A 13,719-nucleotide genomic window follows, 5' to 3' on the forward strand; every position below is an offset into this window, starting at 1 on the left:
GATAGGTAGCACCAACTGGGTCGTCAAAAGGAGAGAGAATGACCAACAGTGGAAGAGGGAGACCATAAGAGCATCCGCCTCAACATATTGACGTAATTTGACAATGATTGCATTAAGTAAATAATAAAGTAAAAGGAAGAAAACCTTCAAATGTTTAGAGATCAAGGACTCAAGTAACAGATGAAGTTGATGCACGTGCAGGAGAGGATGTATCCATGCCATCACTTTTTATGGATTGGATAAAGGCCCTTAGATCTGCTGGATTATCAAATACAGCTGTACGTCCTTCATGTGTCACCTTAAAGGAGCATGGATGGTATAATCCGTAACATATATTTAGCTGCTTTAGAGTGGGATGAAAGGATAGGAAAACATTTCTTCGTTGAGCTGTGGTTCTGGCCACATCTTGTGAGATGAATAGCTTGCTGCCATGCCAAATGAGGGATTTGCGCTTTTTAGCTGTGGATATAATAAATTGTAGTTGAGAGTATTCCAGTAGATAAAATATGAGAGTTCTGGGTAACGGACGAGAAGTACTAGATACTGTAGTTTGACCTATTCTATGAGCCCTCTGTATGTTAAATGTTCTTTCCAAGGGAAAATGAAGAATGGCTGGTAGGAATGTTTGTAGAAAAGCAATGGGGTCAGTACCTTCAGACCCTTCTGGCAGACCTGATATGCATAGGTTGTTGCGGCTGCTGCGATTTCCCAAATCTTCTTTATGCCTTATGAGGTCTTTGATGGATTTTTCAAGTTGTATAACTCTAGGGGATAAATCTTCACTAACCCCTATTCCTTTTTATAATTCCTCCACTCTGTTGTTAACACCCATCCATCTATCATCCAATTGCTGTAGCTTAGCATTTGCAGTCTCAATAAAGGGTTTAAGTGCTCTAATTTCTGCAAGAATGGCTTCAATAGCAGGATGCGAGATGCCTAGTGGAGGTGGTGAGTCACTTTTAGGTCTTTTAAGATTCGTTGAAGAGGAGGTGGCATCCTTTGCTGAGGATGCATTTTTTTATTTGCTTTGTTAGCAGCCATTGCTGACAGTTATTGGCAAAGATTTGTTGGAAGAGCGACTGAAGCAAAGATAAGAAAATAGGTGTATGTCAGGGCAATATACAACTAAAGTCCAGTTTTGTGAACACCTCTTACTTCTCTATTTATTTATTTTCACTCATAGTCTGCAATTATTATATCCATATTATTTATACTGTCATACTCTAGCAATAGGAGCCTCAGATGAGCAGAGAATATTAAGGCGCAGACTATGGATACTTGAAGGTGTGAAAAGATCCAATAATTATTTTTGATATTTGGAATCCAGAAGCAGTCAGCCAACACAATGTATGGTAAGGAAAGGAGCACGTTGACAGAGAGATGAAGGATAAAACGTTGAGATGAGTGTTGTTAATACTATAAGTCAGGAGGCAAGGTGGTTGGGAGTTATTGGTACATGCTATGCATTTGTAGACTACCGTCTATTTCACTTTATCCCTTCAACTCTTTTACTTAATATATTGATATTTCTCCTTACACTTTTATTTTTTAGCTGTTTCCCATCATTCCCCCTTTCCTCTTCCTCCTTCTTTTCCTCACACCTTTTTTTTTTCTCCAGTCCTTACTTGTGCCTGCTCCTGTGGTTCTTCCTTCTTTTGTTGTTTTGATAAAGCTTCTGTTCTTTTTTTTTTTTTTTTAATCCAATTCGCCACAGGTGGCACCATTCAGGATACGAGGCCAGCGATACAAGGCCTAAGCCGGCACGTCACTTGGGACGCAACACCACATGAGGGGCGGCGCGTCTCCCTTTGATTCCTGGAGCATGACAACGGGACGCAGCGCGGCTCGACGTGATGCTTTTTTTTCAATGCGGACCACAGCCGGGACTCAACCAACCTCGCAGAACAGCTGCTCAGGACGGGACATACTTAGAAAGGTAAGTTTTAATATAAAATAATGACTTAATACATATTTGGTATTAATTTGAGGCAGAGCTGCACTCTCAGGCGGCCATCATTCCCGGCGCTCGGCCACGCCCCCCCTGCTTGGGTCCTTTCATTAAAGCAATTTTATAAAGAGGTTAACCCTTCTAGTATCAGGACTATCGAAATATGACATAGATGTTCCCCTTTTCAAATCAAAGTCTATGCCAAAAGGATATCCCTTCCTTTGTTTCTCCACTTCGCCTCAGATCCAATCCGCATGGTTCCACCACCAGCCACATACCTGTATCTTGTGCTTATACATCTGAATTGCAATGTAAATGAGTTTGTTGCTACAGTGTTCCTTTTGTCAATTTGCTCTTAATTACATTCCTTCTGCTGCTCCACAGAAGAGTTCATGGACTTACATAGATATACTCATTATTACTGCTCGACACCTAAACAGGTGAAATGTGTCCAAGGAGGTTATCTACAATTGTACACATAATATACACTTTATAAATGGGCATCATATGTTTGCTACCTAGTGTGACTAAATGACTACTGCTTTGAAGGAGTACAGGGATGATTTGTTGCTAAACCACCTACTCAGCCACAAATTACTACTAAACAAGCAGAGATCACAATCATAAAAATAAAAAAGGTATACATTTTCACCTTTTTGCACCCTGTACTCTCTTTAGGGTTCTGAGGTGATAACAGTATCAATTCAAACAGGAATAGCACATAAATGAATGCATAATCAAAGTTCTTAAAAAAATATATACACTAAAATTAAAACATACGCAGGCAATCAACTAACTAAAAACCCTAGCAGAAATCCACCCCTGTAGAGATAAAATGAATATTCTTGTAAAATTGTGATTGCTCAGATCTGAGGCGAGGGGTAATTCATAGCTGACCCATCCCCTTACGACAAAGAAAATTCAGTGGGCCAATGCAACCAAGGAGGAGGGCCCTGATGCGAGAAGGTGAAGGGAAAAGCTCACAGGCTCTGTCTAATGCACGAATGCTGAATTGAATATTGCTACATGGGTGAAGTTTATTGGGTATTTAAACTCAAATACATAGAACAGAAGTACAATATGTGAAAATAGCAAACCAAGTGGGCCATCTGGCAGGAGGGTAGCGAGCTATCTAATGTGTAAATATTCTCAAGAAGGTATTTTCCAGGTAAGACCAAATGCAGCAGCCTTTTCTCAAAGCAGAATCAGATTATTTTCAAGGGAGGTTGAGAGGAGTTGCACAGACTGGAAGAAAGAGCTTAGCTGGTGATGCTGCCTGGGGCCATTTAGTGTCCTTACCTGTCCTGGGCATTTGAATAACAAACAGTAAGTTAGTTCCATGATCTCAAATTATTTAAACAAATGTACTCAGAATTAATTATATCACAGTAGGTAATTAAACATATTTCAGTGAGCCCTGTTTTAAAGCTATGTTCTTGAAATGGAAATGTAGTGCATGATGTTTGTGCTTTGGCATTTATAATTAAATATAATCCCCATGTATTATCATCATAGTAAAGATTTTGATCTCCACTTGTCGTTACTACGGAGTTCCTCAAGGATATGTTGGAAGACCTGTCACTCCTCAATTTCTTCCATTCCTCTTGCCAACACTAGTTGCTTCTTGGGGGCTCTCATCTTATTTCCATTCTAGTGATTTACAAACCTCTTTTGCATCCTTTTGAAGTGTTTTTTCATGTCTCCCTATATGTAGCTATATCTGTGATTAGTTATTTAATGAATCCGCACACTCCCACCTCAGGACATGCTCTTTCAGTCATTACTATTCCTTCAATGTTATCCTTACTTAAAATATGGCTTTGTTTGTGACACTTCACTGTCTTTTAACCATCACAGTTCTGCTAGCTCAAGCTTCTCTTGTTTCCAACACAATACCATAAATAAATCACACCATTTTCTAGCTTTCGACCCAAAGAGGTCTAGTTTTCTCTTGTTTTAACTTCGACTACATGCGAGCCATGTCACCCCACTGCCATTGCCCCTCTGTTGTCTGACCTTTACAGCTTCCTTTCCTTGCTTCCAGCTTTCCTTTCTTCTTCTCCCTTTTTTCTTTACTGGCTTCCCTATCATTCATGCCTCATATTGCAGTGTTTTTCTATTTTGTGTTTAAATTAATTCAACGTGATATCTTATCTTTCCTTATCTTGAGTCTCTGCATCTTCTTTATACACCAGGTCAACCTCTACTGTTCTCCTCACAAACACTAATGTACTCCTCTCCTATGCTTCCTCCGAGTTCATTTCTTGCACTCCATGAATACACTAACACTTAAACACTCTCATTCTTTTTCCAATGGTACCATCTTTCTTCCTTCTATGAAAAGGCTGCAAGAGACACCTTCAGCCGTAGTTACAGAAGTGTTTTATGATGGCACAATTGCATTTAAAAATGACCTCTGAATTGGGACCCTTCTCTTTCTGTCCTTCTGGCAAAGCAAAGTTTACAAGACATTGGGGAAAGGGCTGTCTGCTCATTGTCCGGCATCCCACCATAGTTGGAGATGAAATGCATTTTATGTTTTCCTGCCCACTCTATAAAGACCTGAGGTCTAAATGGTTGAGTCCATTATTAATCTTACAGACGACTGATACAAGGAGAGAGGCTCTTACTGTTTGAAGTTATCCCTGCATATGGCTGCCTTTAATACGGTTTCAGTGTTATTATGTATGACTTTTAAAAAAAAGGGAGGCCATGGCCAAAAATTGTTAATAGAATAGCTTGCCTCATCTATCCATCACAAATACTATAATATACTTTGTGATATGATAAGAGTAATGAAATTGTGCGTATGCATTGATTGTGAACCTTTCTCCCTCCAAAGGCCATTTGAAGGAACACATGGGGGCCTATTCATGGAACAAACATGTGCCGAAAATCCCAGCGCAAGCAGGCGCAAGTGTGAGAAAGCAAGAACACGCGCATGCACACTCGTGCGATTCAAGGAAGGCGCTGCGCTTGTTTCCCACTGGTTGTGCACCAAATCCGTGCATGACGCACGCGTACACACACATCATCAAACGATGTGCGCTACACGCACAGCAAAAGTGCACATAGCGCGGCGCACACAACAAAAATGGGCAGAACAGTGGGCGTAACACACGGAATGGGGAATAACGCGTGAAAAAGAAGGCGTAACTGGGGAAGTACTGCAAGGAACTACACGGAACGCCCACACGCACGCGAACAACCTGTATTCATGGATTTGAATACGGGAAACCCGCGCACGGCAATAGACGTGCACAGGCGTCAACGCTTCCGCCACACAAAGGCAGGTGGAAGTGTCCCCGCGCACAGTATAAAAGTGCACACAAACAACAAACACGTATATACAGCTACGATGAATGCCCCATTTGTCGCAGCACTGATCGTGGGACACCGCAGGAGGAGAAGAATAGCCAGGGCATGCATTTTTTCACCACGGACAAGCCTTTTTGGGATGCCTGACGACCAGGTCTATGGCAGGTATAGGTTTCCACCCGGTATCATCCTAGACCTGGTCAGGGTGTGGGAAGATGACCTTACATCCCTCATCCTCTGCTCCCAAGCATTGTGCCCCTTGGAGAAGGTGCTCAATGTCCTGCATTGTTTGGCCACTGGGCCTTTTCCGCGGACTACTGCCATAGTGAGGGGGGGTCTCATGGCCACGCAGTCACGCTGCCTACACCAGGTCTTGGCAATCATGACAGCGCACCCCTCAATCCGCAGGCACATATACATGCCCAGAACACCTGCAGAAAGGCAGGCCAGGACTTTTACAGGGTGGCACACTTCTCCAAAGTGCTCGGTGCCATAGATTGCACCCATGTGGCCCTACGTCCACCTAGGGCCACTGAGCACATCTACCAAAACCGCAAGCACTGGCATTCCATCAATGTACAGGTGGTATGCGATGCAAAGGGAATCATTACCGCTGTCTATGCAAACTACCCTGGCTCCACCAATGACAGTTTCATATACAGAATGTCTACCCTGAGCCGGCCCCTGGAAGCTGGGCAGCATGGCGACACATGGCTCCTAGGTAAGTACAAATGCCCGTACACATGCATGCATGTCACACACACACACAAATACATAAACCCCTATAATCACAACCATTGTCACCTCTCCAAGGGACACTGCCTACATTCTGAGCAACCATATGATGACGCCAATCCGGAACCCCACCACACCACCCCAGGTAAGATACAAGGCGGCCCATATTGGTACCAGGGCCATAGTGAGCGCACATTCGGTGTGCTCAAGTCACACTTCCGCTCCCTTGACCGCTCTGGCGGGGCGGGCAGCTACTCTATGCACCCCCAGTAGTGTGCAGGATCATTGTGGCAGAATGTGTCCTGCACAATGTTGCAACACGGCAGGGCGTACCGGTCGACATGGTGGTGCCCCCACATCCCCAACCACAGGCACAGGCGCTGCCCATGGAAGGGGATAGGGCACATGGCGAGGCAGCCCGGACCCAGCTTGTGGCCACATTTTTCACCTAAACTCCCAACCCTGCGTAGTGCACACAGGCCGGGCACATACCAGGTGACAATCGATGATGACAAAGAGACAGTCAACTGTCACAACCTTACCACCCTGAGATTGTTGCCATGGAATTGCCACATTGTGTGCATCCCTAGCTACTTAAACACAAGCAATCCTGTGTGACCAAAAGGCACACATGCAAGGTGTGAATCACACAGACCTGCAAAACAGGCCATGACTATCACTGGTATGTCACTCAAACCCTCCCAAACCACAACATGACATGGCCAGCAATAGCCATACACCAACACAGTACCAATAAGGTACACATTGCCATGTGAAAAATGTAAATTGGCATCAGACAATGATGCCTGACATGGAATCAGATGAAATGACTGACCAACAACCTCCCACCCAAAATAAGTAATACCCAAATGCATTCCAAAAGTTGTAGTTGTAACATAACAATGAATGCCTGTCTACATGCACAATGTGCATTGCAAAATCAACACTGCGGCTTCTGTGTGCCGTGTCCACCTCCTGCAACACACTGCTCAGTGCACAGCACAGTGAACAGCCATTGTGTGTGATGCACACTCTGAACATCACATCTAAGTGACAAACTACATCAAAAAGCAAATTAGGCATGTACAGGATCCACAATTGGTCATAGAACATGTGCTGCAGGGGCACAGTGGGCACCAGAAGGCAAACATAGTGTACACGTGGACATGGAAGGGTGGTTGTACATGTAGTGGATTATAGTGCGAGTGTGTGGGTCAGTAGGGGCATGCACTCAACATATGCCTGTGCAATCAAGTGACTATCAGTGTCCTCTACACATCACATGTGAACATTCACCATGTGTATACCCCAGCATGTCAAACCACAACTATCCCCTCACACCTGAAAGGTAAACACAACACATGAACAGGCATTGATCAGCAGAATACATCATGTACATAGGATACCACAATTACAATGTCAGGGTGCCATCACACTGCAGGGCAAGGCAACTATCAACAACAAAACACTCCCCCCTCCCTCACAAATCACCATGACCCACTGAACAACTGCACCTGGGTTATTCAGCCTCATCCTTTAATTTCACCTGGCCACAGGATCATCCTTCCCCTTTGTCACCATCTCGCACCTTGTGTGTAAAAAGTTGCCAGCACCCTCAGAGTCCACCTTGATTTGCAAAAGCACCAAATCCAAGAGAACTCAAAGCAGGCCAACACAGAAGCCACGCAAATAGCCTGCAGGCAGTAAAACAAACCAGAACAGCCTCCAGTAGATGACTTGAAGTAGCAGTACGCCACAAAGGCCAAGTACTACCACAATGATGTTAACAACCAAGGTAGCACAGTAAAGTAAAACAATGTCACAACAGGATGTGTACCATGTGTGGTACATAACATAGAATGATGCACCACGAACGGATGTGTACTGTCACAGCTCGTGTGTACAGGCGCAGGAGTGGCACGAACCAACCACACCCACCGTGGTCTGGGTGCCTGCAAGGTCAAACTCACACAGGCTTCTGAGACCCTGGTGGGGAAGGAGGGTCAGGGATATGCAGTCGGGACAGGCATTGCATACTGGATAACCGGAATGAGGGGCAGGAGAGGGGAGTAGGATTGACATGGGAAAGTAGGGAATGCACAAAAATGTAGTACTCACATTAACCCATACACAATTAGACCAAACGTGTTCATCATGCACATAGCAGCAAATTACTCAAATGGAAGTCAAAGAGAAACTTATCTCTGGGTGAGTGCTGGCCTCCTGCCTGCACACTCTCAGGTCCGGTAACAGGAGAAGTTCAATGCTGCAATGAGAGCCACAATTAATAATCTGTGTGTGCCCAAAACACACAAACACACCACCAAGTATGCCCCAAAGTAACAAACTACTCTACAAAAAGACAATCTTGTGTGGATGCTTCGTACACATATGTAACATTACCCCTGTGATGGTTCATACACAGTCAATGCAGTAAGTCAGGTGCTGCTGGGTGCGTGGCAAATGGAACACCAATGTGTCACGATTCACACAACATGCAATGTTCCCTGGGTAAGCAGACAGACGCATATAGCAAGGTATGACTTCAGAACAAGTCGTGTACCACCATGACCAAAATAAAGTAGGCAGTGCATATTTCTGATTCTACTTGAAAATGAAATGCACTGCACCCGAGTGTGTCCCTTGCTGTCTATCCCTGTGAGCTGCTTCTTTCCATGTTTCGGAACGCTACATGGCTAATACAAGTGCCTCAATGGCCCATGGTGGACCAGAGGGTATGTGTCACTGCCCCTGCAGGTGCCCCAGACAACTTTCATGACTGGACCATGTCAGAGACGTACATCAGAAATCACACCATCAGTCCGTCTTTCACAGCCAAAGTGTGGAACACACTATCTACTTCATGAATTGCAAAAAGCACATGTACAGTAAAGATAAGAAACATGCTACACAATGCATAGCAATGAATGTACACATGAATCATGAAACACCCCATCTAGCAAAAGAATAACAGTGGTCAATTACACCCCAATCATCCCCACTAGGGGTGTCAACACAAGTTCCACAGCAGCAGACATGCCACATATATGACAGTCCAAAGCCCTTGTGTAATAGGCTGTTACACCGAACCACCCTTGCGAGCCCATGGATAAGGGAAGCAGGAGTGGCATATGTGAGTCAAGGACCCCAAGCAGCAAACACATACACAAGACAAGCTTGAAGGGCCCAGCTGGAACAGACAGTGGATGCTTTCAAAAGCCATAAAGCACCACACCGTCACATGAAAGCACAATAGACAAGCAATTTTAAAATATATTAACTAATTACACTAACTATGAAAAACCTACATTAAACTAACTATCAAACAGAAACTTAACTAACTAAACTAAAATAAAAATCAAAAATAGCCACATACGACCCGGGGGGGAGGCACCCAGGAGGGGGGAGGTACAGAGTGCTGCTCAACACCCACATGCGATGATGCTGAGGAAAAAAAAAATCTCCATGGGCTCAACGCCTGCACAGCCCGACCTATGTGGGAGATAGATTGTCGTCCGAGTCTGGCTCTTCCTGGAAAGGAGGATGTGGCACAGGAGCATGACCACGTCTAGCCGCAGCTTGCCCCTCGTTGGCAGCAAGTCTGTCGGACGGGTGAGCCTGGTTCTGTGTGGCGATGACACATAGGTCTTCATGCAGAACCTCCCGTGATACACATGCTTCCTCTTGCAAGGTAGCACGTGTAACACGGAATTCCTCCTGCAAGGCCTGGCTGGACAACCGCTGCACCTCCCGGCAAGCATGTAGCTCAGCCGAGATGGTACGCTCAAGCTGTGCAAACCTCTCCTCTGCCCGCTCCCTCTGGGACATCAGAAGGACACCCAGAGTGGATCTTAGGGAAGCATACTCCTCCCTCAGGGCCTCCATGTGGGCCTCTGCGTGAGCAGCAATTGCTTGACGCAGAGACGACATTTCAGCCTGGCGTGCCCTGTCTGAGGCTGCCATGCCCAGCCTGAGGGAGCGGACCATGGACCGTGCCGCCTGCTGCTGGAGAAGCACCTGCCTAGCAGGGGGGAGCACGGATCGGCCACACACTCCATGCTCTCAGCGATTTTCTCCATTGCTGCCCCCTGGCGTTCAGAATTGGCAGTCATGTCTTGCTCCCACTCAGTAAACAGCGGTTGCGCGTGGCGACCGCGTTGCTGGGCTTGACCCCTGCGGGACCCAAGAACCGGGTGTCCTCGTTGTGTTGGCACCGCCCGCGGCTGCACATCTACATGCCCCCGTCGACGTGATGTCCCAGGCACATCAGTGACTGGTGTGGAGGGTGACCCTGCATCCCGATCCACCACGGGCGGAGGTTCCAAGACTGTCTGACCCCTCAGTGCAGGTGTCGCGGACAGAGGAGTGTCCACATCAGAATCACTCACCCCTGACATATGGACCTGATGCTCATCCAACTCGACATGGTCGTCAGAGTGTTCATCAGGGCTGGACTCATAGGCAGCCAGAGACAAGATGGACTGTAGCACTTTGGGGTTTTTGTGGCCTACCACCCTACGACCCCCACTTGTGCTGGGTTGATGAAGTGATAACAACCCTGTGCCTGGCATGACAACACCATCCTCCGGCTCCATTGCGTCATCACCTGAAAAATAGAGAGAAAAAAGGTCACTACACATGTAAGAAGCACACAACACACACACACACACTGACACCAAACACATCAGGCAGACATGTGACACACAAAATAGAACCTGGCATGCATGCTGGGTCAACTTGAAATTGCTTCTGTGATTAGACCTGTGGAAAGGTGGCAGTTTGCACTGAAGTGGACAGTAAGCAGGACACATGATGACACCTCTGGAGTACACCCACGTGTGAAGAAGACACTACACCAGTTGGACAGAGTCATTGGCCATTAAACAGGCTGAGGCCTGTGACCCCCACAGATTGTCAGACCCTAAACATGTGTGCAACGCAGTACTGAGCCACGGTTGACATGGGAAGGCAGATGAAATGCCATGCAATGTAGGTCATCCAGGACTTGTATTACAGTGATCATCCAGTCATGGACACATAGGGGCATGCGTGGAATGCACATGGAGCATGAATGGGCACTCATGTCCCTGCGGGGCATCTGACCTCTGCACAGACCAAGTGAGACACCCTGCATCAAGTACTAAGGATGTACCACACAGCATATGTCTGGCAGATTGGCCGCTGGATGTTAGCATGTACACACGAGGCATGAACAGGGAAGTACCCAATGGCAATATTGTAGCAGACCAGTGCTAAGGTGGAATTGGGGTGCAGAGCGGGGGGTTGAGGGGCAGGGGAGCATGCCTACATTGAGGACCCGCTTGCAGGCAGAGGACACATGCACGTCAGTCATGCTATGCATAGTCCCTGGGCTGAGAGGAAGGTCACCCCATGCTACATGCAGAAGTGCCAATGAGCTGGAACATGGACCGGAGGGGCATACTGGTAACCAGCATGTGAGTAGGGTGCAACAGTGGTGATGCAGACAGTCCCCGTCTGCTCCACATGTCCACCATCCAACAGAGTAGAAATGCATCAGGGAAACATTGCAAACTTGCACATCAGAACCATGTACACGTGACATGTAGTGGCAGTCATGCACAACACATCACACAAGTAAAACACATATGTCCTCGACAAACATGCATCAACACTCACTGGACTGGGCATCAAAGTCCGGCATCTTTCCCACTCCTTCGACCGATTCAGATGGTATGAACTCCGCAACGAGTGACTCATGGTGAGTGAGGTCTTCCTCCTCTGGTGCAGGCCCACTGCCAGTTACCAGAGTAAAGTTGTAATTTGAGGCACACTTAGCCTTAGCGCTTCGTTTGAGGTCATTCCAATGCTTTTTGCACTTTTGCGCCGTGCGCACCTCATGGCCGAATGCACTCACATGTTCCGCAACTTGCTTCCAGTGGGAATCACGGTGGGCAGCCGTAGTCTGACAATTAGCACCCACTAGCATGTCACGGCTGTGGTCCCGCATGTAGCCCATGAGGAAGTCCAGTTTCTGTTTGCAGAAAGGCTTCTTCCTCGACGTGGCGGAGGTCGTGGCTGTGTGTGGGGTCCCAGCCTGTGCTGCAGGTGCAACCTTCCTCCTCTTGGATTGTGGCGCAGACCCTGGCTGGCTAATGCCGCCCTGATCAATAAGGCCAGTGGGTTCGGTGGATTGAGCCAAGGGAGTGGCAGGTGGAGAGACGACCAAAGGCCTGACTTGTGTCAGTGACAGCTGGGTGCCCTCTAATGGACCCTGCGCAGCAACATCCGCTGTGGCAGGGTCATTGACCGCAACTGTCCTGGTTGGCAGACTCACAACCGGGGTGTTGTTGGGTGCATCTGCCCCTGCACTTGCCAACACCCGGCTGTTCGGGGCAGCAGATGACATAACTGCCCCAGGGACACGTGTCTTGGTCAGGGCAGCCCTGCTTGCCCCTACGGTTTCCCTCCTGGCCTGTTGGAAATCTTCCAAGGGCTCTTCAATTGCCAACGCAGCCTGCACTGGCAGACCCTGAGCCTGGGTGGTGGTGTCCACAGCTGCACCTGCAGCTACCACTACCCTTGGGCCCGTGGCAGTCGATGAAATGGACTGCCGGGTCACACGGGTGCCAGTGCCAGATGCAGAAGCTGCATCTCCCGGAACCACATGGGGTGGTGGCATGACTGCACCGACACATGGCACAACATCATGCTCAAGTGGCGCACCCCTGCCTCTTCCCCTTCTGCGGCCACCCTGGAGTGCCCCTACTCCCTGGTCACCCCGGCCATGTCCCCGACTACGCCCGCCACGAGGAGGACGCTCCGCTGAGGCGCCCCTCACCTTTGGTGGCCTCTCAACCATGGCGCAGATGTAGTAGTGCTGGCACAGATGGAGTAGTGCCAATGGGAGGTGTACACCACAATTGACCTGGGCAATTGGGGTGAAGAGGGTGGGATGCAAGATGTTAACAGCCCCCCTGCACCTGCAAGGCTGTATGTGACCCCGGTGATGTAGTGACGGATCACGCAATGCTCAGGCTCCCCAAAACTGCAGTAAAACCGTACACGCAACCCTGCAGCCTACGTGCGTGGAATTAACCTCCCGCAGTACGCATTGGCACCCAGTAACACGAAAAACGCGTACGCGTGGGACACGCAGGCTACTATGACCTTGAAAATGGGTGTGATACACAGGGCACCCGCAGTGGGAAAAATAGCGTGCGCGGCTCACCGTCTGACTAGCGTGATCCAGAAAAACACGCGTAGCCAATACCCCCACCAAAAGAAGAGATACGTCCTTGATAGCTGTGAAGTTGTGATGGTGTGCGAAACAACACGAATCAGCAACACACTTCGGTCTCCACGAAAGGCACATACAGCGAACTGCTGGACCTGCTCACCTTTAACGCGTGCTGAGGGAAACGCCTGCATGCGTCACGTCACTTACGTGCGTAGGCCCTTTCCTCGGATTATAAGCATTCACACGCAGACCTGCTAAGGGCCTTTCCTCGAATTACACGCTGATGTCCAATTTTTTCATGTGCCAAATCACTCCGTATCAAGCTGGCCACCCGAAAACACATGGAAGACTGTAACGCTCACCTGGTTCCCACGGGGGCGCTGGTCTAGTCTGGATTGCTGTGGCCTCTTCTAGCGTGATGCACAGGACCCGGAACACCAATTGGACAGGACCTCCAAATTGTGCTTGCCTGGCCCGTAGAAATATCCTTCTTCAGATG

This window comes from Ambystoma mexicanum, chromosome 14 (genome assembly GCF_040938575.1).
Source record: "Ambystoma mexicanum isolate Mex_15411 chromosome 14, UKY_AmexF1_1, whole genome shotgun sequence".
Classification (NCBI taxonomy): Eukaryota; Metazoa; Chordata; class Amphibia; order Caudata; family Ambystomatidae; genus Ambystoma; species Ambystoma mexicanum.